This window comes from Anomaloglossus baeobatrachus, chromosome 6 (assembly GCF_048569485.1).
Source record: "Anomaloglossus baeobatrachus isolate aAnoBae1 chromosome 6, aAnoBae1.hap1, whole genome shotgun sequence".
NCBI classification, from domain to species: Eukaryota; Metazoa; Chordata; class Amphibia; order Anura; family Aromobatidae; genus Anomaloglossus; species Anomaloglossus baeobatrachus.
The window spans coordinates 512,212,512-512,237,466 of NC_134358.1; positions in this window are offsets into that span (position 1 = coordinate 512,212,512).

Here is a 24,955-nt window from a genome sequence, read left to right on the forward strand (position 1 = left end):
GCTGTGCTCACCGCTCTCTACACAGATCAGCTGGCCGGAAGACTGGAGGAGATTGCGATGCTATACGGACGTGGCCGGTGAGTATACCGTACTTATTCACTGCCACCTGCGCTGATGATGATACACGGGGGGCAGTGAATATAGCCACACATGATCACTCCAGGCTGTAGTTGCCAGGGGTGATCACGGCCGGCTGTTCATTATGCGCGCACCCCCCGCCCATCATCCCGCCCACCTGTCACCGCCGGATTCAGCGCTGAGGGATGATGGGCGGGAGGATGGGCATGCATTTGTAATGAGTGGACCCACGTGGTCACGGCAGGCGCTGCTACAGCCTGCACATGCCACAGATGGCCGGCTCCACTGCACGCCCTCATTCCTTGCTGCAGCCCTATATTCAGACCATAAGACGCACTCCCAACTTTCCCCCACCATTTGGGGGGGAAAAAAGTGCGTCTTATGGTCCGAAAAATATGGTATATGCCATAAATATCTGAAAGGGATATATACTTTAATGCCTACTGACTAGAGATGCACATATTGATTTTGCAGGTCTCCATTCCATTGACTAGGTCAGTAATCTTCGGTTTTTGGACTTTGATCCTTAGCCATTTCCTCTTGGGCAATGATTTCCAGTTCACTAAATCTAGAATTTGAGTGCTGCATCTGCCTTTTATGATGCTGTTGAGAAATATTCTGATGCTGTCTTTATAGCAGTAAAACATGAACCTGTTGGGCCAGTGGAAGAGTGATGTGTCTGAAGGAGGAAGAATGAAACATTGAATCATGGTAGGAGGTTAGGTCATGCTCTGGGTCTGCTTTGCTTCATCATTATCATAATAATAATAATAATAATAATAATAATCCTTATTTCTATAGCACCAACACATTCTGCAGCGCTTTACAATTCAGAGGTTCATATACAAACAAGTAACAGTTATAAAAAATACAATAATTAGAGCAAAAAAAGACAACCCTGCTCATGAGAGCTTAGAATCTACAACGAGGTGGTGGGTGACAAGGTACAGGTGTTTATTTACAATGACAATCCAGCCATTTCAAAGAAATGGGGGATAGATAAAGGCTGCCTGAACCAGTCAGCCAAAATTTTGAGATTCTTTCTGGTGCTGTGGAGTTTGATGGGGAATTATGTTCTGAGAAGTCAGGGAGGGACTATGTGAAGTAATTTGATTAAGGAGTGTGATATTCCACCCTAAAAAGATGTGTTTTTAGGAAGCATCTGAAACTGAGTAACTTGTGATTCATCCTAATTTCTTGGGGTAGAGCATTCCAGAGGATTGGTGCAGCTTGGGAGAAGTCTTGGATCCGGGAGTGGGAGGTTCAGATTAGTGTGTATGTTAGTCGAACAACGTTTGCAGAACGTAGGGAACGGGTAGGGTGATAGACAGAGATGAAGGGGAGATGTAGGAGGGTGCCGCACTGTGCAGTACTTTGTGGGTGAGAACAAGCAATCTGAATTGGATCCTGTGATGTATAGGCAGCCAGTGCAATGACTAGCACAGAGTGGAAGCAGCCGAGTAATGGTTAGCCAGATAGGTGACCCTGGCTGCAGATTAAGGATGGACTGTAGAGGTGAGAGTCTAGTTAGGGGGAGACCAATTAATAGAGAATTGCAGTAGTCAACACGGGAGTAGATTAGAGCCACTGTGAGGGTTTTTGTAGTTTCCATGATGAGAAAGTGGCAGATTCTAGAGATGTTCTTGAGGTGCAAGTGGCAAGAGATTGTATGTGGGAGGTGAAGGAGAGATCGGTGTCAAGTATAACATCCAGACAGCAAGCATGCGGCCTAGGAGCTATTGTGGTGCTGCACACAGAGAGGGAGATGTCGGCTTTAGGGAGGTTAGAAAATGGAGGGAATAGAAGTAGCTCAGTTTTGGAAACGTTAAGTTTCAGATAAAGAGCAGACATGATGTTGGAAACTGCAGACAGACAGTCATCTTCTGACTCAAAACCTGCACTGTATTGAAGGTAAGGTGGATTCAGTAATGAAATTCTAGATAAAATGTCATGCCTTTGGTGAAAAAGCTAAACCTTAGGTGTCATTTGACCTTCCAATGGGTCAATGATCCCAAGCATACCTTAAAGTCCACCAAGGCTTGGCTTTAAGGTTTGCTCTTATCTCAGCTTCTGGTATCCTCTTTGACGCTGTTAACTAGCCACTGCAACTTTATCATTGTTGCATGATACACAGATGACATCATGCAGGCCCTAGCTACTCAAAAGCTCTATAGGTAATACTGGAATGTATGAGATTTGTAGTGCTTCCATCTATTTGCCATACTCTACTGACCTACCCGACTGACTGCAGTCCCACAACTCAATCTGCCCATCTCTACTACTCACCAATCAAGTGAACATCCTTTGTTATAGGATAAGTATGTATACTTTAGAAAACTGAATTAGGTAATGAAAAATAAAAAGGACACATTTTTAATTTACTTTTAGAGATAAAATACAGGGGGTGAAATAAATATTGAACACGTCACTAATTTTCTAAGTAAATATATTTCTAAAGGTGCTATTGTCATGATTTTCTCACCAGATGTCGGTATCAATCTATCCAATTCACACAGGCAAAGAAATCAAACCATAGATGCTTATACATTTAGTGATGTGTAATAATAATGAGAAATGACCACAGACAAAAATTATTGTACATGCCTGCTGAAATGTATTTAATACTTTAAACAAAAGTCTTTGTTTGTGATGACAGCTTCAAGACAGGTTTTCCTGTATGGGGAACTAGTTGCATGCATTGCTCAGGTGTAATTTTGGTCCATTCATGCACACAAACACTCTTTAAATACTGAAGGTCCCATGAGCTCCTTCTATGATCTCTAAGCTTTAGTTCCTTCCATAAATTTTCTACTGTATTCAGGTCAGGTGATCGGCTCGGCCATTCTAGCATCTTTATTTTCTTACTCTGAAACCAATTGAGAGTTTCCTTAGCTGTGTGTTTGGGATCATTGTCTTGCTGAAATATCCACCCTCATTTTATCTTCATCATCCTGGTAGATGGCTGCAGACTTTTATCAATAATGTCTTGGTACATTTGTCCAATTCATCCTTCCTTCAATTATATGAAGTTTGTCAGTGCAGTATGGTGCAAAAAACAGCTCCACTCCATGATATCTCCACCTCTAAACCTCACTCTTGGTATGGTGTATTTGGGGTAATATGCAGTGCCTTTTGGCCTCCAAATATGGTGTACATTATGTATCCAAAAAGTTAAATTATGGTCTCATCTGACCAGATTATATTCTCCCACTAATTCACAGACTTGTCTAATTGTTGTTGAGCAAAATTTATATGAGCTTGAACATGCTTTTTGTTCAGCAGTGGAGTCTTGCATAATGAGCGTGCATACAGGCCATGGAAGTCTTTCTCTTGCTCTCCACAGGAGGTCTTTGGCTCTAAGGGTGGTGTCACACACAGCGACGACGACAACGACGTTGCTGCTACATTACCATTTTCTGTGACGTTGCAGCGTCGCTGTCGCTGTGTGTGACATCCAGCAACGACCTAGCCCCTGCTGTGAGGTCGCCGGTCGTTGCTGAATGTCCAGCTTCATTTGTTGGTCGTTGCTCTCCCGCTATGACGCACACATTGCTGTGTGTGACAGCGAGAGAGCGACGAAATGAAGCGAGCAGGGAGCAGGAGCCGGCGTCTGGCAGCTGCAGTAAGCTGTAACCAGGGTAAACATCGGGTAACCAAGGGAAGACCTTTCCCTGGTTACCCGATATTTACCTTCGTTACCAGCATCCGCCACTCTCACGCTGTCAGTGCCGGCTCCCTGCTCTCTGCACATGTAGCTGCAGTACACATCGGGTAATTGATCCGATGTGTACTGTAGCTAGGAGTGCAGGGAGCCAGCGCTAAGCAGTGTGCGCGGCTCCCTGCTCTCTGCACATGTAGCACAGCGACGCATGTCGTTATGATCGCTGCTGCTTCTGCTGTGTTTGACAGCTAAGCAGAGATCATAACAGCGACTTACTAGGTCGCTGTTGCGTCACAGAAAATGGTGACGTAACAGCGACGTCGTTGTCGCTGTCGCTATGTGTGAACCCAGCTTAAGACAACTAATCTGATATATTTTTCACTCCTCTGGCTGAAAACTAGTGGGGAGAACCTAGTCATGACCAATTTATGGTGAAATTATGTTCTTTCCACTTCCAGATTATGACCCCAACAGTGCTTACCAGATCCTTCAGTAGTTTAAAAATTCTTCTGTAACCAATGCCATCAGTATGTTTTGCAACAATAAGGTTACAAAGGTTTTGCTCTGTGGTTTTACCCATCATGAGATGATTCTTGTGAGGAGGCTCGGTAATGAGACACCTTTTTGTAGGCCATCAGTTGAACCAGCTGATATTATTTCTCATAAAGTGTCAGGATTGCCTTCTAATTACTGATAAATTAAATTTCAGCTGGTATCATGACTTTTCATGGCTTTTTGCACCTTGCTTTCCACATGTGTTCAATACTTTTTCCCTGTGCCATTTCTCAATATTAACCATCACTATATTTATGGACATCTATGGTTTGATTTCTTCAGCTTTGTGGATTGGATGGGTTGTTACCAACATCTGGTGAGAAATTCATGTCAATAGCACCTTTAGAACTATATTTGCTTAGAAAATTGATGAAGTTTTCAATACTTATTTTACCCACTGCATCTAGTTGTAATTATTTTTTTTTCCTTTTAGTTTATTAATTAATTCATTTAGCTTGGGATACAGTAGCAGACACTTCAGACTAACAAAAGTAAGAAAATAATACATCTAATCTTAAATCCTGTTCCACAAATGGGCATAACTGGACATCCAGATTGCAGGTGACTTTCTATAATTGGACATACAGTGGCATTTGATGAATAGCACAGACACAGAAGTTGTGCCCATGCCATCCGCAGCAGGATCCTGGTGTTAGACACAGCCATGCCCCTGCTGCAAGTGCTGAAACACAATAAAGTGATCAAACAAAAACAGTTTAAATAGCTCAACACAACTAATATAAGTGGTTTCTTCAAATACAGCGCAAGATATCACTTTTACTACTGCAGTGTTAAATGTATTCACTCTTTCATAACAAGCGTGTTTATCATTAAGTAGAGCACTTTTAGCTGTTATGAACTGCTGTAACTATGTGTCACACGGAGAGTTGCACAAACTTCGCCGACTGTCATGGCGGCGTTGGGCACTGTTCATATTGCAGATTCTAAAACTCCGCCTGATAGTTTCTCTGGAAGTCTGGGATCTGCACAGGCAGACTCGGGCATCAACCTGTTGTGTGTGAGTTAATCACTGATTGTCTGCTTGCTACTTTGGTCAGATGTTGTGGGGAGGCCTATTCTCCTATTTATGCTGGTTAAAACCTTCCACCCATGTCAGCTATAGTTTATTTTATGTTGGTCTGTATGGTATGGTGTTGCAGACTTACTGGTGTGCTCTTTGCTTAGTGCGGTTGTTTTGAAGCTTCCTTCCTGCTCATGTTTTTCCTCCTTAATCTCTTATTGTCTTTACCTTTGCGTGTGTGCTGTTTTTACAGTGAGAGAGTTTTGGTTTTTCTTTATCTGTCTCTAGCTGTGGGTTTCATCACATTCCTGTCTCATTCCTCCCTGGGGGAAAGGGGGGCAATCAGATCAGGACTAGTCAGAAGAAGGGCTATGAAGGAGACCCGGGCCTCTGCACCATGAGGAGTATCACTGAACTGATATTAGGGATAACATAGGGCCCCCTAGCTTGAGGGACAGCTTAGGAGCCCCGGTTCCCCACTATCCCATAGTCATTGCGACAATATGATGCTTAGCCAGATGCCAGCTTGTGTTAGCATTTCTGATGCCTGTTTGATATAATCTAGTTCACTTCAGAATTTACCAAAATTTCTCTTGAAGCCATGACTTAGTGGACTTTAAGATATACTAAGGATCATTGTCCCTTTGGAAGGTCAAATGACACCTAAGCTTTAGCTTTTTTTACCACAGGCATGACATTTTCTCCTACAATTTCATGACACGTAATTGAATCCATCTAACCTTCTACGTCCTGCAGGTTTCGAGTGCCAGAAGAAGCAAAGCAGCCCCAGAGAATGACCTAGCTTCCTGTCATGAGTCAATGTTTCATTTTTCCTCCTTCAGACACACCACTCATCCACTGGCCCAAAAAGTTCATTTTTCATTGTTCTACAGAACAGCATCAGAAAACTTCTAAAAAAAAAAAGCCTCACAAAAAAGGCAGATGCAGCATTTCATACCTAAAATTAGTGAACTGGAAATCATTGCCCATGATGAACAAAGATTCAAAGCTTAAAAAAGTTTGGTTTTGGACCCCGACTTGTTCTGTACCTCAATGGAAGTCACTACTTGAGCATTTCATGGCTCCACCCACATGCTGCCAGCCATAAGCAGAACACTTACGGGGGAGAGTTGGTGGGGTTTTTTATTTTTTTTTTGAGTGGGGTTGTGTGTATACCCTACATCTGATCATGCTGATTTTATCTCAAGTGCAAGCCATTCAAACACTGCACTCAACTTGCACAGGACTGAGCATCACTCATACTCAAGCACAGCACTACACACTTGAGTGGTTTGCACTCATAACTCACTTGAACTTCGAACTCAAACTTTGTTTTTTTGGAAGTCGGTTTCTGAACCCGAACTCCGAACAACAAACCTCAGGTTCGCTCATCTCTATTAGGGAACACTGCCAGAAGCTGTTGACAGGCTATGTATCACATTGTCAGCAGGTCATAATGTGGCGCCCCTGAGGCTTTTGGTTGCCACAGGGCACCGTGTCTCATTTAGGGCACAGTATCCATCCTGGGTGGAAAAGTTAATGTCTGGTATGTCTCAGTTAAACCACACAGTCAGAAAATGAGTCAGCAATTTCCTTGCATAACACATACAACAGGTGGATTCTCACTAATTAGAGCACAGGTGAACGCCATGACAACTGGAAAGTCCCTAACTTGGTGACTCATCCAGAGGGAAGGGGGAGCACAGGGAAATACAGGAGCAGAGACAGAATGACTTCACATCAGTCTGGAACACAGAACAACACGGTCATCTGAAGGGCGTGCTTAAAGGGAAGGTATCGTAAAAAAAAAAAATAATAACTGAAAAAAATGTAAAGTAATAATGTTTAAATGTTTTGTTTAAATATTATTTTTTTTTTTTAATTGTGCAAAATATTAAAAAAAAAAATTAAAATGTTTGATATTTTCCACTGTTAAACACTAGGGGGAGCAGCTTCTGAAATCCTACTGAATTTCCACTGTATAAAAAGCTCAGATTACAGCCTGCCGTAAAGTGGGAGGAGTCTGCTCTCCTGTGTGTGATGTCGTCTCCCCCCTCCTAATCTGAGTGTATATAACAGATAACAGAGAATGACATGTAGGGACACAGTGCACAGCCATTTTCATGGTGACCAGAAATGCTAAAGTGTCACCAAGGACAGCAGGAGTATCACACAGAAGAGGATTAGATACACGGCTCAGCAGACAGTATCACGCAGGAGAGGATTAGATACACGCCTCAGCAGACAGCATCACCCAGGACAGGATTAGATACACGGCTCAGCAGATAGTATCACACAGGATAGGATTAGATACACAGCTCAGCAGACAGTATCACACAGGAGAGGATTAGATACACAGCTCAGCAGACAGTATCACACAGGAGAGGATTAGATACACGGCTCAGCAGACAGCATAACCCAGGACAGGATTAGATACACGGCTCAGCAGACAGTAATCACACAGGATAGGATTAGATACACAGCTCAGCAGACAGTATCACACAGGATAGGATTAGATACACAGCTCAGCAGACAGTATCACACAGGAGAGGATTAGATACACAGCTCAGCAGACAGTATCACACAGGAGAGGATTAGATACACAGCTCAGCAGACAGAATCACAAAGGATAGGATTAGATACACAGCCCTGCAGATAGTATCACACAGGATAGGATTAGATACACAACCCTGCAGACAGTATCACCAGTACACACACAGGTACTCACATGCAGTGGCGCGCGTGTGCACACACACACACAATCACCCCTGATGGGGACCTTGTGCCACACACATACAATCACCCCTGATGGGGACCTTGTGCCAGCCACACACACACACACACACCTTTCACATCATTCCTCCCTGTGACCTCCGGTGGGTGCTCCAGGCAGCTGTGCTGCATGCCATCCTCCCCTGCGTCCGGCCGACATTTCACACATCCGATCGCATACACTCACACATCCGATCGCATACACTCACACATCCGATCGCATACACTCACACATCCGATCGCATACACTCACACACACTCACGATATCGCAAATACCTGTACAATCGCGCACGCGCACACACACACCGGCGGCGGCGGGCAGAGCTGGGGGAGCTGCGGCAGCGGGCAGAGCAGGGACTTGGGAGAACGGAGGGAGGGGGGTGTCATTGGAGATGGTAACGGCGGCAGTAGCTGGGGCAGAGCAGGGGCTGGGGAGAACGGAAGGATGGGATGTCATCGGAGACAGTAAAGAGGGGAGAGGAGGCGAACCCATACTCACACATCCCGGCGGTTGACAGGGGTAAAGTGGAGCAAACAGCACACGCTGTGAGCTCCACAATAATGGCGCTGAACTCCTCCCTCTTGTGTTCTGGACAGCCCAGGGGGCGCATCCACGTCACAGCAGATGCCCACTGTAACGTATGGCAAGGGGTCGGAGCTCGACTACAGAGTCTATGCTCAGGGGCTGCCATAAAGGAAGGAGTTACTGTCGTTACACACAAGGCAAATCCAGCATGGCAGCCCCCAGTGCCTCCAGTAAAATAAGAATTACATAAAAACTAAATAAGCTGCGATTTTCATTTTGTACTAGAAATACTTGATTTCATAATCACTATTTTTAATACAAAAATAAAAAACCGCGATACCTTCCCTTTAAGAGCTCCTTCGGGTAGAATCGGCCAGACTGGGGGCAGGCTGGAGACACCGGGAGGAAGGGGACCGCTGTACCGGTATATCTTATGGGACGGAAGAAGTTCAACATCAGTCACTGGGGAGTTGCAGGCGGCTGCTTCCACAGGGCCGGTGCTACTACAGGGTGCAGAGTCCTAGGGAAAGTTATACTTCATGTTGGTTTCCAAAATCTGAAGGATGGAAACATTTCAAGTCTCCCGTCCACCACCCAAATAGCTCGAGGCACAGTGATACACTGGATCCGGGACTGAGTTCAGCGGCTCGTCCCAAGGTGAGGATCCACTTCACGTGCGATAGGGCGGGGACACTTAAACAATCAAGAGGGTCCCCAAGGTGCTTTATGCCACAGGGATCGACACAGCACATCTTAGAGAAGGAGAGACCCACAGAGACTGCCTTACCGGACCTAACCTCTGACCTATCCGGGATTGACTGGAGCCTAGCACAGTGGAGACCAGTACCTGGGGTGCGGTGTTGAACTAGTAAGTAAAGACCTGGAACCCGCAGCTATTGACTCTGACTCTGATTGCCATTGGTCTGTGTTCCGATACTCCAGGGAACTGCCATGCCCCCGCCATCCTCCTGGGGCCCGCTCCGTCTGTGGGGAGCGACACCATCTCGGCTGCACCCAACATCTGCCCTGGTGAGAGACCTTGTAGCAGCAGCCCCCATCCCTGGCCGCTTACAACAGGTGATGTCACAATCCTGATAGACTTTCCTAACCTCCAACTACTACCTCCATCCTCCCTACCACCCTCCAACCCTCCTTCCTGTACGCCTCGGGGTAACAGAACCGGGCCAGGCAACCCCGTGACAACGCAGAGGATCTGTACCCCAGGTCTGGCAACGAGTAGGTTAAAACACATGCTCCATGGGGTTCTACAATAACAGCCAGAGGTGCTGTATTAAGTACTATAGATGATTATCAAGTGGATGGATCATTTTGAGATAGTAAATTTGGTATTTTGTGATAAATTTGGAGATATTACATGTTATATTAGTTGTAGTTGAGCTTTTGAAATTGTTCTTCTTTAATTAGTTTATTACAAACAGCAGAAAGTTTGCTAATGAACCTAATTAGTGATAGGGGCTGGATAATTTTGTTTACAACTGTTAATTAAGCACTGTTAAATGAGCATTAGGGAGAGCTGAGAAAAGAATGGTGTAGGGCAAATATAGCAGTTGGGTCACATTCGGCCCAGACTCCGACACAATAGGTCACCAAAGTCCAACAGACAACAACCCCATTTGCTGATGTCATTAGATGCCATTAGGGTACATTTATTATGGGATATTTCATAAATTGCCTACTTGACCTTATTTATTATGTCTTTGCATGGTTCTGATGCAAAAAAAGAAGTAGATGGATATCATATTTTTACCTAGATTTACCATGGCCACTAAAAAAATGATTTTCTTTTGTAGGTTAAAATGAAACAGGTGTGGACATATTATTGGTGCAAGTTGATGTATAAAGTTGGCACTCAAGAGAAACATGAATAGTGGTCTTTTATTGAGAAAAACTTGTAGGATCAGCACAAGCACAGACGTTTTGGTCAAAGACCCAGTATGCATTTAGGGGGTCCTCAAAAGGTGTAGCCACTGGCATAGTCAGGTATGAGGCGGTGTCCATTGCCAAATAGATAGCGGTGGACATTGCGTCATACCTGACTACGCCAGTTGCCAAGTTGCTATACTTTCTGAGGACCCTCTGCACGCCCACTGATGAAGGTCTTTGACCGAAATGTCTGTGCTTGTGCTGATCCTACAAGTTCTTCTCAATAAAAGACCACTATTCACATTTATCTTCAGTGCCAAGTTTCTAAATCTACTTGAGATGGTTATGGACCCTTCTTGAGCACCACCCCAGAAGTGCCCTGTGTATCAACTCACTACATATCATTGGTGCAGCCTGTGCGGTCACACGTTAGCCCAAGGAGTAGAGGGACCATTTCCACCTCCAATGCATGTGGAATAGTGCATCTTGATGAGCTTTTGGGTTGCAAAGGGCCCATATTTTGTTCTTGCACAGGGGACCTTTTCTGTTTGTGGCCACCAGTGAAATGAACCATGGTCTGACATTGCAATGCTAAAATAGACCCCAGATACTGTGTGTACCCCATATATCATATTAGCAGAGAAACAACGCTTGCAGATTGATGTTATATGCACTTGAACTTGCTCTTTATAAATCTTTTAATAAACTCATTGATCAGTAGAAAAGCAAATAAGAGGGATCAGAGAGCAAACTCTGTGATTTTTTGCAAAAATGTCTAAAATTTAGCTTGATATCTGATAATGCATTTTCAAAATAATACTTAAAAAGACTCAGAAACTCAGCAGCTGTGAAATCTTCCAGCATATTTCCCCTTCCTTCTCTATGACACCTTGATAAGGCAATTATCACATAATTACCTTAACAAGTGGCATTACAGGAAATTATTGTCATTCTACTGTTAAAATAACACATAATCAACTGCAAGTGAATTCTAGAATCCTCAATCAGCATCTCATTAAACAGAACTAGCTCAGTGAAGGGAGCGCCATTGGTGAGTAATATGTGACAAACAAGTCTTCAAACTAAACGGAGAACAAAAAGATCCACTTAGACAACAGCAGTATATATAACATAGCCAAAAATGTCTGGAACGTTTTGGTGAGTATAATTGTTTTCAATTTTGCATGTATATTAAGGAATTAATGTCATAATACGGGAATAACTGCATTTAATATGCACAATTTTCTTTGAGGTTTATGCAAAGAAAATTTCAATTAAAAAATTACAACTACAGTCAAAATGAAAGACTTCTGTAAGTTTTTATGCAGTATAAAAGCTATTGAAATTCTATTAAAGAGAATCACACTAAAAAATATAAGCCGGATCTTGGTAAATTAACCATTTGAAGGTTATGCATAACTAGCATTAAAGGGAATCTGTCCCCACTTTTTTGGCGTTTAAGCTGCGGCCACCACCACCGGGCTCTTATATACAGCATTCTAACATGCTGTTTATAAGAGCCCATACTGCTGTGAGAACATAAAAAACACTTTATAATACTTACCTAACGGTCGCTCGGTTGGCCATATGGGCATCTCCGTTCTCCCGTGCTGGTGCCTCCTCTTTCGGCCATCGTCATCCTCCTTCTTCTCTAGCCACGGTGCATGACGCATGCGACGTCATCCACACTCGCCGGTATTCAGGTCCTGACCAGAGCAGATCAAAGTATTGTAGTGCGCCTGCACCGGACCGGCGTCTATGTATGACATAGGAAGCGTCATGCACAAAGAAGTCAGAAGGAGGACGAAGATGGCCGAAAGAGGAGGCAACAGCACCGGAGAACGGAGACACCCATTTAGCCAACCAAGCGACCATTAGGTAAGTATTATAAAGTGATTTTTATGTTGTCACAGCAGCCTAGGCTCTTATATACAGCATGTTAGAATGTTGTATATAAGAGCCCGGTGGTGGTGGCCGCAGCTTATACGCCAAAAAAGTGGTGACAGGTTCCCTTTTAAGGTAATCTGTTAGCAGGTTTTTGCTACCGTATGTAGTCTGAGAGGTCCCAATTCCAGCAATGTGTCACTTACTGAGTGCTACAATTGAGATATAATCACAGTTTATTCTATTGCAGTTTAAACCATATGTAATTGCATATAACAATTTAATTTTTTTTAGAGAAGTAAAAATGTTAAAGTACCAAACATGGAAAAGAATGTCTCCAAAAACCAGATCCCCTCAAAGGGTAGATATTATATTGGGAACACCTAGACAACAACGCCAGACAACTCCTGGTATAGTGCCAATAGTAACTACAATTGGACCAGTCAATAATATAAGTAATGCAAGTATTAGGCAAAATGACAAAGTAAAAACACAAATGTGTTTAAAAGAGATCCAGTAGAAGTCAGATTATAAACATATGACTTAATAAAAAAGGTCCTATAATAACCCGCAGTATACCTATAAGGGAGTCAGCAGAGCAATGGTAATGAAAAATCAACAACAAGTGGGACACAATTGTGAAGTTGAACAAAATTTATTGCTTATTTTAAACTTTTTGAAAAAAAGAAATAACTGAAAATTGGGGCGTGCAATATTATTCATCCCCTTTACTTTCAGTGCAGCAAATTCACTCCAGAAGTTCATTGAGGATCTCTGAATAATCCAATGTTGTCCTAAATCACTGATGATAACACTGCTCGGTATTTGATCAAGTATTGGGGTGCTCAAGATGATCGATTCTCTTTTGAGTATTCTGCTACTTGGTCGCCATGCTTATGTTTCAGCCACTAAACATGCCAGGATTGCATGCCAATCACGGTAATGCTGTAGCCATATTGGCTACTAGCATTACTGCGATTGGCTGGCAACATAGCATCAGTGGGTCTATATAAGACCTGGTGACTTCACGCTTGGTGCCCTATACCCATAGAGAGTGTAGAGTTTCTGCTGGAGAGGGGACAATGTGTTATAGTATCATAGTACCCACTAATGTAACATTAAACCCAACAGTCCTTTTCAATTCTAAATGAAATTTATTCTATTCTATACTAATACCCCTCTTAGCCTGCAATTAGGGTAGGGTAGCTTCTGGAAAGTGTACTAGGTGCATTTAGAAGGGATTCCAGCCTTACAGATCTTGCTGGTGCTATATAAATATTCTATTCTATAATAATATAATTCTATACTAATACCGCCCTGCTGAAGTGGGGATAATGTATTAGTGGCATATATTCAGGAATTCTAGCCTTACAGACATTGCTGCTAATGCTACACTAAAAATCTATTCTCTTATATAATATTACCATTCTTATCTGAATGTAGTGGTGCTAGAGACTCTGCCTCTCTGTCCTGGCCATGCCATCTACCTTGCTAGTGACTCTGCCTGTGATCATCCTGAAGACTCTGCCTGTCCATCCTGTCTGTGCTGTCTGCCTTGAGCCACCCTGGTAGTCTCTGTCTGCACTTGGGACTCTGTCCTGTCTGCATCTGTGTCCATTCCTGTCCTGGTGGTCAGCTGCCACAGTTCCAGTTCTCTACTCCATGTAACGGAAGGCCCTGTGTCTGCCTGTGGTTCAGTGGGTCCACTCTTGCTCACCGCAGTACCATTTTCGGCTGCAAGCGTTACAGTCAACTTGTATACATCTGGAGAGACTTAATGGTTCTTGCAGTTCTTCTCCCTGTCATCTACAAATACATTTATTGTTCCCTTTCCCCTGTTTGTAATCCCTGTTTCTTCTTTAGAGCATAATGGGGTTTACTAGGAGCAGCTCATCCCATCTGCTCCCTACCTACGTCTCAGATCAGGGTCAGCCTAGGGCTAGGCATCCAACTTGGCGCATAGGTGTGGAACCTATATAGGATGGTGAGGGAACCCAGGGCCAAGCGATAGACTTGGTCAGGGGTCACCATCTCCTCTTTTCCTAGACACATGGCCTCCCTTCCCTTTCGTTTTGCCATTCACTGAGTACTTCCCCGTACCTAGTGTGACAGTATTAGAGGCATGTATGAAGGGATTCTAGCTTTACAGACTTTGCTGCTATGGAAAAAAATAATTATTTTCTCTAATACTGCTTTCATCTGCATTTAGTGTAGCGAAAGCTGCTGGAAAAGGGATAGTGTATTACAGGGATAAAGGCAGGAAGTCTAGCTTTACAGACCTTGATACTGCTACGTAAAAACTCTATTTTATAATACCGCTCTTAGTTGAATTTAGTGTAGGAAGAGCTACTTGAGTAAGGATAATGTATTAGAGGCATTTAGGCAGGGATTCTAGCCTTACAGACCGTGCTGCTGCTACAATAAAAATCTATTATATTTTCTAATATTACCACTGTTGTCTGCATTTAGTGTAGGGCAAGCTGCTGGAAAGGGATAGTGTATTAGAGGCATGTAGTCAGGGATTCTACCTTACAGACCTTGCTGCTGCAACATGAAAGCAAAAGTCCTTTTCAGGCTTACATCTACCTTTTCCCTATTCATACCACTTAGTTGATAGGTGGTTGCACCTATCAGTTATTATGCCTCCGGCGGGACTAAAAGCCCACTAAATCAACTTAAGCAAGGAGGGAGCTGTGAACGTGGTCATCGAAACTCTGTTTGCCTCAAGTCTGTGGTGAGCAAAATTATGAGTAATGCGGGCTTTACAGGAAACGAGCTATTGTGCGATGCATCGTTGGGGTCACGGTTTTCGTGACGCACATCAGGCATCGTTCACGACGTCGTCTCGTGTGACACCTCCGAGTGACGCAGTATCGCTCACAAATCGTGAGCCGTCTACTCGTCGCTAGGTTTTAAAATGTTTATTTTACATGGCCCCTGTTGTTCATCGTACCCGGGGTAGCACACATTGCTCCGTGTGACACCTCGGGAACGATGAACACAGCCTACCTGCGTCCCGCGGCTCCCGCTGGCAATGCGGAAGGAAGGAGGTGGGCGGGATGTTTACGTCCCGCTCATCTCCGCCCCTCCGCTTCTATTGGCCGGCGGTCACCCTGTCAACATTTTCAGTTGACAGGTAGATGTAGTTATTATGCCTCCCGCCGGCATATATAGATATATGAGTCATTTTTTTTAGTTGGATTTGTAATTCTATTTTACCACTTCCCCTCACTCCCTTCCTTTCTCTGAATATCTCTTTTAATCCTCTTCCGCCTTTGTTTCTGTTTCCTTTTTTTCCCTTTCCTCTTTTTTTGGACAGTATATTTTCCCTTGTTAGGCTTTAGTGAAATACACTTTCATGTTAGTATTTTCCTAAATGAGTTCACATTTTCATTCAAAGATTTGGCAATTTGTCATGCAATTGTGTAGTATTCCATGATATATGCAATTTTGGATACGGTTGAATGTGCCTTATTATATGCATTTATTCCATTTCAATTTTATCTTTCTTTTATTATCCTGATGTGTGCTGTTTAGGTAAAACAATAAACACGTTTATGAAAAAAGTAAAATAAACTTCAATAAACAACTTACATACAGTATACACTATGTGATATTAGCATAACAAAATAAATTTTAAAATAAACACATTATGGATCTTTCATAGTATATCCTAAAAAAATATAAAAACAGTGTATTTTTTGCCATTTCTGTTGTCGTGGCCCATAGGATAAAAGTAATTAAATTTCATGTACCTGCTTTCAGTATCAATAAAAATTGTAGGTTGTCCCACAAAAACAACAGCTTTACAAGGTTGCATTAATAGAAAAAAAGGATAAAAAGATGTGAATCATAATATGGAGACACAAAAAATTATTCTTGATAACCACGGTTAAAGATTTGTAAATGCTTTAATAGCCCAAAATGTCACCAAAGGCAAAAAGAAAAAAAAAAAAATCAACTGTACTTTTCACATTCTGTACTATATACACATATATAGTGGAGATCAAAATTATCTATGATCACTTGATTTTTCAGAAATAATTTCATCTACATTGATCAAAATTTGACGTTTTTTGGTAAGGGGTACACCATGCCACTAGAACAGCGTTTTACAAAAGATCCACATTTTATCAACATTAAACTTTTATTTTGCCCAAAACAGGATGATATTATTAGAGAACATCAATGACTGCAGCACAGAGAAAGATTTTAACTAAATTTTCTGAAGATAACAACAGTCACCAGTCAGAAGGAAGTGTACAGGCCTTCACTTTGAATGACTTCAGCAGATCTGCGGCCACAGGACATCACTAGTCTCTCACATTGCTCTGGTGTGATTTTGGTCCACTCTTCTTCCAGACTCTTCCCCAGTTCTTTGGCTTTTGTGGGTTTCTTGGCCATAACTTTGACACCAAGGATTTTCCATAGGTTTTCTATTGGGTTTAGCTCAGGACTCTAGGCTAGCCGTTTCATTGTTTTAATGTTTTCTGTATCAAGGAACTGCTTTACCTGTTTTGCTGTGTGACAGGGAGCATTGTCCTGCATGACAATTGCTATTGAGTGATAAATGCAAGTAAGGAACCATGTGTTGTGTAGAAGGCTCTGATACATACTTGCATTCACTCTGCCATGTAGTTCTATGAGAGGTCCAACTCCTGCTGCAGAAAACATTCCCCAAACCATGACACTTCCTCCACCACCTTCACTGACTTCTTAACAAACTTTAGGTTCAGTCTTTCTCCAGTTTGTCGATGAACATAATGTTTCCATCAGACACAAATATATTAAACTTGCTTATATCACTAAAATGAACTGTGGATCACTTCTCCTCTGTCCACACAACATGCTCCTCACCAAAGATCTAGCCTTTTGATTCTTTCTGCTAATGAGAGGTTTGATCACTGCAAAGTGGTCTTTCAGTCCAAATGTTCTTAAACGTTGTGACACTGTATGACGAGACAGATCCTTACCCTGTACAGTGCTGAACTGGTGGCAATTCCTGATGCAGTGTTGAAACAATTATACATGGAGATTCTCCGCGTTATCCTGTCTTTTCTTACATTTGTCTTTTGAGGGTGACCAGCCTTCTTGGGGGATGTGAAAGAGTTTGTGATGTTGTATAGATGCAATATTCTCGAAATCACAGACTTGAAACGACCAACTTCTCTTGCTATGGCTTATAGGGTCACCCAATTGGGCCTTCATTTGGACAACCTGCTGCCGGAGGCTTTCAGTCACTTTTGACTGGCACAACATTATTGCAAAGTCAGTGCAGACTGGAAAGGTAGGCTGCCAGTTACATAGGGTTTGTCAGATAATTAAGGAAATTATTACCAGGTGACAGATTAACACCAATAACTTGCAAGTGTCTGAAACTGCACCACCAGGGAGACCCATTGTATCAGGGGTAGGTTCACTAACAGAAGCACTTTCCAAATATTTGGATTGGTTACTGCACCCATTGCTTTTTTGCATCCCTTCTTTTGTAAAGGCCCCGTCACACTAAGCAACATCGCTAGCAACATCGCTGGTAACGAACAACTTTTGTGACGTTGCTAGCGATGTTGCTGTGTGTGACATCCAGCAACAACCTGGCCCCTGCTGTGAGGTCGTTGGTTGTTGCTGAATGTCCTGGGCCATTTTTTAGTTGTTGCTGTCCTGCTGTGAAGCACAGATCGCTGTGTGTGACAGCAACAACTAATGTGCAGTGAGCAGGGAGCCAGCTTCTGCTGAGGCTGGTAACCAATGTAAACATCGGGTAACCAAGAAGCCCTGTCCTTGGTTAACCGATATTTACCTTTGATACCAGCCTCCGCAGCTCTCACTGTCAGTGCCGGCTCCTGCTCTGTGCACATGTAGCTGCAGCACACATCAGGTAATTAACCCGATGTGTGCTGTAACTAGGAGAGCAAGGAGCCAGCGCTAAGCATTGTGCGCTGCTCCCTGCTCTGTGCACATTTAGCTGCAGCACACATCAGGTAATTAACCCGATGTGTGCTGTAGCTAGGAGAGCAAGGAGCCAGCGCTAAGCATTGTGCGCTGCTCCCTGCTCTGTGCACATTTAGCTGCAGCACACATCAGGTTAATTAACCTGATGTGTGCTGTAACTAGGAGACTGGGGGCTGGTCACTGGTTGCTGGTGAGCTCACCAGCAACTCGTGTAGCCACGCTCCAGCGATCCCTGCCAGGTCAGGTTGCTGGTGGGATCGCTGGAGCGTCGCAGTGTGACAGCTCACCAGCAACCTCCTAGCAACTTACCAGCGATCCCTATCGTTGTTGGGATCGCTGGTAAGTTGCTTAGTGTGACTGGACCTTTAGAGATACAGAAGATTTAGTCCAACAACTTGAAAATTTTGAGTGGCAACCCTCTTTTAAATGGGTCTCCCTGGACATCGAAAGTTTATTTACCCGCATACCACAACAACTTGGGGTTAATGTAATTACTGATAGACTGAAAAGGACAGGGGAAAGTCCTGCGCAGATTAAATTTATAGAGGAATCTTTAGACTTCGTCCTATCACATAATGCCTTCAAGTTCGGCAATACCTGGTACCTCCAACATAGCGAAGTAGCTATGGGAACTCCTGTAGCATGCACGTTTGCGAATTTATATCTGGCTACAGTGGAAGAAGAACTTATCTATAATATTAGAAACCCATATATAAAACACATCAGAAAATATCTACGTTTTGTAGATGATGTACTGATTATATGGGATGGGGACCAGGCGGATTTGGAGGCATTTGTGAGCTATCTAAACGTGAATAAATATAACATGTTTTTCACATCCGTATTTGGTGACCAAATCATTGAATTTCTGGATGTAAGGTTGTCTGTCATAGAGGGAAAAATTACACGCGAACTGTATAGAAAGCCCACAGCAGTAAACACATTACTACACCATAAAAGTGCACATCCCAGACATGTCCTTCAATCGATACCATACAGTCAGTTGCTACGAGTTTATAGAATTAATAATGACCCTGTGAGGCTGTCCAAACAAATTGATGATCTGACATTGAGATTTCTGGAACGTGGTTACCCACGGTTCGAGATTGTATTGGCACAGGAACGAGCCTGGGAAAAAAATGCCATAGGGAATAGAAAAAATCAACCAAGACACCCCCAGACTAATAATAATGAAACACAAGCTAAAACGCAACAACGGTTTGTGTTTAATTTCAAATACGGTCCGATGGATAAGATCATTCGATCCATCATTAATAAGAACTGGCACATCATAGAAAAAGAAAAAGAATTATCAGAGATAGCCAGTAACAGACCTCTTACTTCCTATAGACGTACAAAAAATATTGGAGATGTCTTGGTTAAAAAACGGTACGTTCCCCCCAAAACATGGTTGCATAGCACAGGACCAGTGGGTAACCACAGATGTGGAAATTGCTCTTTTTGCCAATATCACGTAACAGAAAAATCCTTTAGAGTAGGCGATATATGGCACACAACGAAACAACTAATTACATGCCGAACAAAAATGGTGGTCTATATCGTTTTCTGCCCTTGCGGCTTCTTTTATATAGGGAAGACAATTAGACCACTGTTTATAAGGTTCAGAGAACATCGGAATTCCATCTCCACGGGGATAGGTGCTACTCGATTGATCAATCATATGATAACTACACATAATGCAAACTGCAATTTATTAACCTTTGCTGGACTGGAACTGGTGGAAACACCAGTAGGGGGCGGTGATACCCACAAACTACTGCTCCGCAAAGAAGCTCAATATATCATGAGATACAAGGCTATGAGCTAAATTGGCTTCAATGATAAAAACGACTTAGTAGTCTTTTTAGGCTAAATGAATTTTTATTTGCCTCGTTGCCTGCCATACATTGCACTCTTTAGTTTGTCACATCACCTGTATACGTTTTGTTTTTAACATTGTTTTAATCACTCCCCTTTTGATGACAGCTTGACTTGCTAATTTAAATATCAGTATGTGATGTCACAATTAATCAGACCCGTCAAAGCACCGCAGGTGTGCGAAACGATCGTCGTCTACACGTGCTGCCTGTTCCTTCCCTCTCCCCTCCCTGCACAGCATGTAACTCCGATGCCTGAATAAAAGGTTTTTCCACACAGCAAATAACCGGTGAGTGCTCATATTTTTTCTTACCTTTTATGCTCTGAAAGTGTTCTCTAATTTTGATCAGTGTTCATTTTTATTATGTGCTTTACAATAAATTCAATTTATGAAATAAGCATAAAATACTGCTAGGTTACACATGTCAGGATATAATCGCATAGAACTTCACAATGACCTTAACATTTAGGAAATTATATGTTGTTCTCTAATTTTCATCTCTAGTGTACATGTACACATAAAAATATACAGTACTGTGCAATACTTTTAGGATGGTATGGAATAAAGGCTAAAATGTAAATATACTTTTCAAAATAGAAGTGTTAATTTATGCAACATAAGTGAATAAAATAAAATCCTAAATCAAGTCAATATTTTGTGTGACCACCTTTTGTCTTCAAAACAGCTTCAACTCTTCTAGGAATACTTGCATTTAGTTGGGAATTTTGTAGGATTATAGTCAAGTGTATGATTAATCAGTTATACTAAACAGGTAATAAAGATCATCATTTTGATGTGTACTGTAGGTTGAAACATATTCACATTAACAGAAACATACAAAGTTATGAAGGAAGCTTATAACTGCGAGATGAATATAGAGCCGGAATACAACTGCCAGAAAGTTAGGGTTATAGAAGAGTTTCAAGTTATCAGCCATACACCACTGCAAGACTGAGCACAGCAACCAAACACGAGATAGTTATATAGCATCAACATGCTCTCTCCAAGGCAAAGAGTTCAAAGTAGACTGCGGTTTCAGCATGTGCTGTTCAAGCTCTTTTGAAGAAGCACCAACAAATAACAACATTGAGGACCAAAGATGCCATGGTTGGCCAAGAAAGTTTGTTGCAGTAGATGAATGTAAAATCTTGCTTACTTTCCTTCAAAATTGGATGATGTCCAGCAGAGCACTGTCATCCATCAGTTCTATACAGCCAGCAACCAAAGGGACCAAGCTACACATATCTACTGTTCAGAGAAGTATGCAGGCTCAGTTTTTGAGCCCGCATTAAAGTCAGGGAGCTGATACATCACATATATGTACATCATATGTTGGTAAGGGGTATATGTTTTAAGTTGAGCAGTTCATGCACCAGTCAAGGCATGGAGTTCATTTTTCCACTTTCTGACATAAATTGTAATCAATGTGTCGTCCTGTGCTAAACCACACCCCTCCTGTTAAGCTTCTCTTACTTTTCACAAAATTATCAAAGATGTCTCAAAAATACCAAATGTCATTAAATTTGGCTTCTATAGTGGTCTAAGTGATTTATGAGAACAGACTGTCACAAGTAAAAATATATAAATGTCAGAATCTTGAATTCAAATTTTATTCTTGAAGGAAGGGTGGACGTCGAGCCGGGAGGGCTCCACACTACTTCACCAGAGAGAGCCAGTGCTTGTAGACCACTTTGTGTGGTGAGTGTGACACTTACTGTGCTCTTCAGTGTTGCATCCATCACCCTGCAGCCAGTCACCATCTTGGATAGTTTAGTTATCCACAAGACACTGGAAAGCTCTGGGAAAAATAACTTTAAATGTTTTATTATTTCTTTCACCTTCTCAACAGACATGGCCACACTTATCTGGTTCTGCTGGCTCTGTTTCCTGGGGTACTTCATCTGGCCTATTCCACTGCCTGGGAATTAGTCTTTATGCTGTGCAGCCTAAGTCGCTGCTTCCTCCCTGTTTTTCTTTCTGTGGCTACCCGTGGTCCACTCACTGCCTTGGAAAACTTCTAGCCCCTTAACTTCCCTAGGTCTGCCCCGAGGAAATTTCTTGGGCACATCTGTCTAGTCTCTGGACTCTTCTAAGCCCATCACGAAGTGAGCTGTAGGCTCTGGACCCTAAATGATACTTCTGGGTTCCCCGACGGACCGAAGTTACAAAGTACCATCCTCACTCCAGCAACCCTTTCTGCAGAACTGATGTCTCTCAGCTCCCCGTGTACCAAGGAAGCACCCAATACTCCTATATATATATATTATCAACAAAGTCTACCTACATAACATTCCTATGCTTAGTTAATTTATATTATACAATACAATTACTATAAAATACACATTATGCCCTAAAACACTGTATACAATAAAACACATTAAACTCTCCACTGCTAGGTGGCGCCGACCGCTGCACGTTTCCGGCTTTGCTACATTCCAAGTCCATGTTCTCCAGTAGCAACAGCACTTAGTATTACCTCTTTATAAACCACAACCATATTTAGAGTACATTCGGTACAAGACACATCAGATATGTTAACACCATAGGAGTGGGGATAAGCTGACCCCTTCATAAACTCTCATGTCAGATTTATTGCTTCAGTCAGGCAGACAGCATGGCAAAAAAACAAAACCCTTTCCCTTTAAAGTAGCAGGTAGCAAGGACTGGTAATTGCAAAGCCTACTGACTTTGAGGTTTTTGGAAATATTGATGGACTTTCCTCTTTTGTAGAGAGTTTGAGATAGACCTTCCTAAAGAACTTCTTATGGTAGCACATTTTTGTGTCTTAGACAACTTCCCTCTTCTTATTAAGCTAGGAATTTCAGCTCTCATGAGGCCTGGAACGGTTGTGCACAAGTGTGTGTGAGGTCACAACGGGGATTTAGCACTCACAGTAGTGCTAAGAAGATAGGACGATGACTGTGAAGAGGGGAGTCAGGTGATGGCCGAATGTTCATTCCACTGCGTCAGACAATGTGAATGAGTGTGTGTGGCTCCCATCAGGACCATAGGCATCAGCCATTACTTTCGAGATCGCCCCCATTTCTCCTTGCAGTCTTCTCATCTTGGACGGGGGAAAGGCAACAATAATTACATGTCAGTCTCTGGTAAAACAACGGGAACTCCTTTATTGTGACACACTCCAAATCCATACTTCAGGTCCGTAGGACTTCTCATGCTGCTTCCAACTAACCTTGGGGGAAAAACTCTGCTTCAGGTCCACTTGCACTGGGTATTGTCCTCCAGCAGCTAAGTCCTGTATACTTCCTCCCCCCGGAATCCCTTCTGTGTGGCTACCGTGTCTGACTCGTGTCCCCATCCAAGTGCGCAGCCGCTCCTGGCCAGTTCGAGATCCCGCTGGGGTCTCTGTGTCCCAATGTCCCACCGGTCCAATATCGACTTGCCGCCCATTCGCTGGGTGAGGTCTTGACATCTGGGGGGGTACCACCCTTGCTAAGCAGGCCCTGGCACTGGGCCTTGTCCTGTTTCTTCAGCTACTGCCACTTGACTCACTAGATTCTTTCTGCACACATGCTGTAACCCTCTGCCTACTTCTCCCACCTATCTCCGTCTCCTTGACAACCTTCTTACTGTACTTTCCTGTGTCCCTGTTCTAACCTATTAACTATCTAATTATCACTGTCTTCCTCCCTTCTGCAGCTTGGTCCCTAGTTTACAACTTATTCCTATCTACTACACCTATCGTTACCCTACTTCCAATCCCTGAATATGCATCTAGAACACGCCTGCCCTGTACTACATCCCCTGCCTAACACAGTACGAGGGTTAGTATTCTCTATACATGTTACATAGTATTTACAGTACATTAACATACACATTTTCCTACTTCATAGCCTATACCAGCGGTGACCGCCAGGTGGAGACGAACGGCTACATCCTCCATACATATTACAATAGACAATATACTTTCAGACACATACAATTTACACTAACACACCTACCTTCTACAACTGGATTGGGTGGTGATGGTAAGAACAGGAGGGATCAGAGAGGTGAGAGATTATTAACAGTTTTTTAACTTTTTGATGGCTTATTTTGGCCATTTTTCTGAATCCTCACGGAAGTGAATTAGGAAAAAAAACATTTTTGTAATATTGGAGATTAATTCACTTCCACTCGAATATATTCGTTCATTTCTAGTTAATGTAAATATTAATTTTGGAGGGCTGTAATGCTGTTTCTAGAAAAAAAAATCATCTTGTCTTTATATATAAATTCACACTTACTTCCAAGTCTAATAATTCTGTAAGCATTTATCACTATTAAAAAGACACTGAGAATTATACACTGCAACCATTTCTTTTAATACTGGTCATTTTGCTAATGCTTGAGGGAATAAGCCTTATTTTCCATATTAACACAAATAATGTGTAATTTCAATTCAATTTTGTATTTATAGAACAAAAACATCTAACCACCAAAGTATCGAAAGAGCATTTAATGCCACGGTATAATTTTAAAGGAAAAAATGCAGCAGCGTGTAAAATTATCTTTCATATTCAAATGCGCCCAAGTAGCCTAAAGACCATATAAAAGTTCATTGATACAAAATTGATAAAGCTATTAAAATATAAATAATGTGATATTTCATGTGTCAAATAATTATAGGCTGGAACAAGAGGCATATTTTAGCATTTACAATACATAATGATAAGTAAAAAAAACAAAAAACAAAAGCACATCATGCTAATACACAGCTAGACAAAAAAAATCTATGTGCA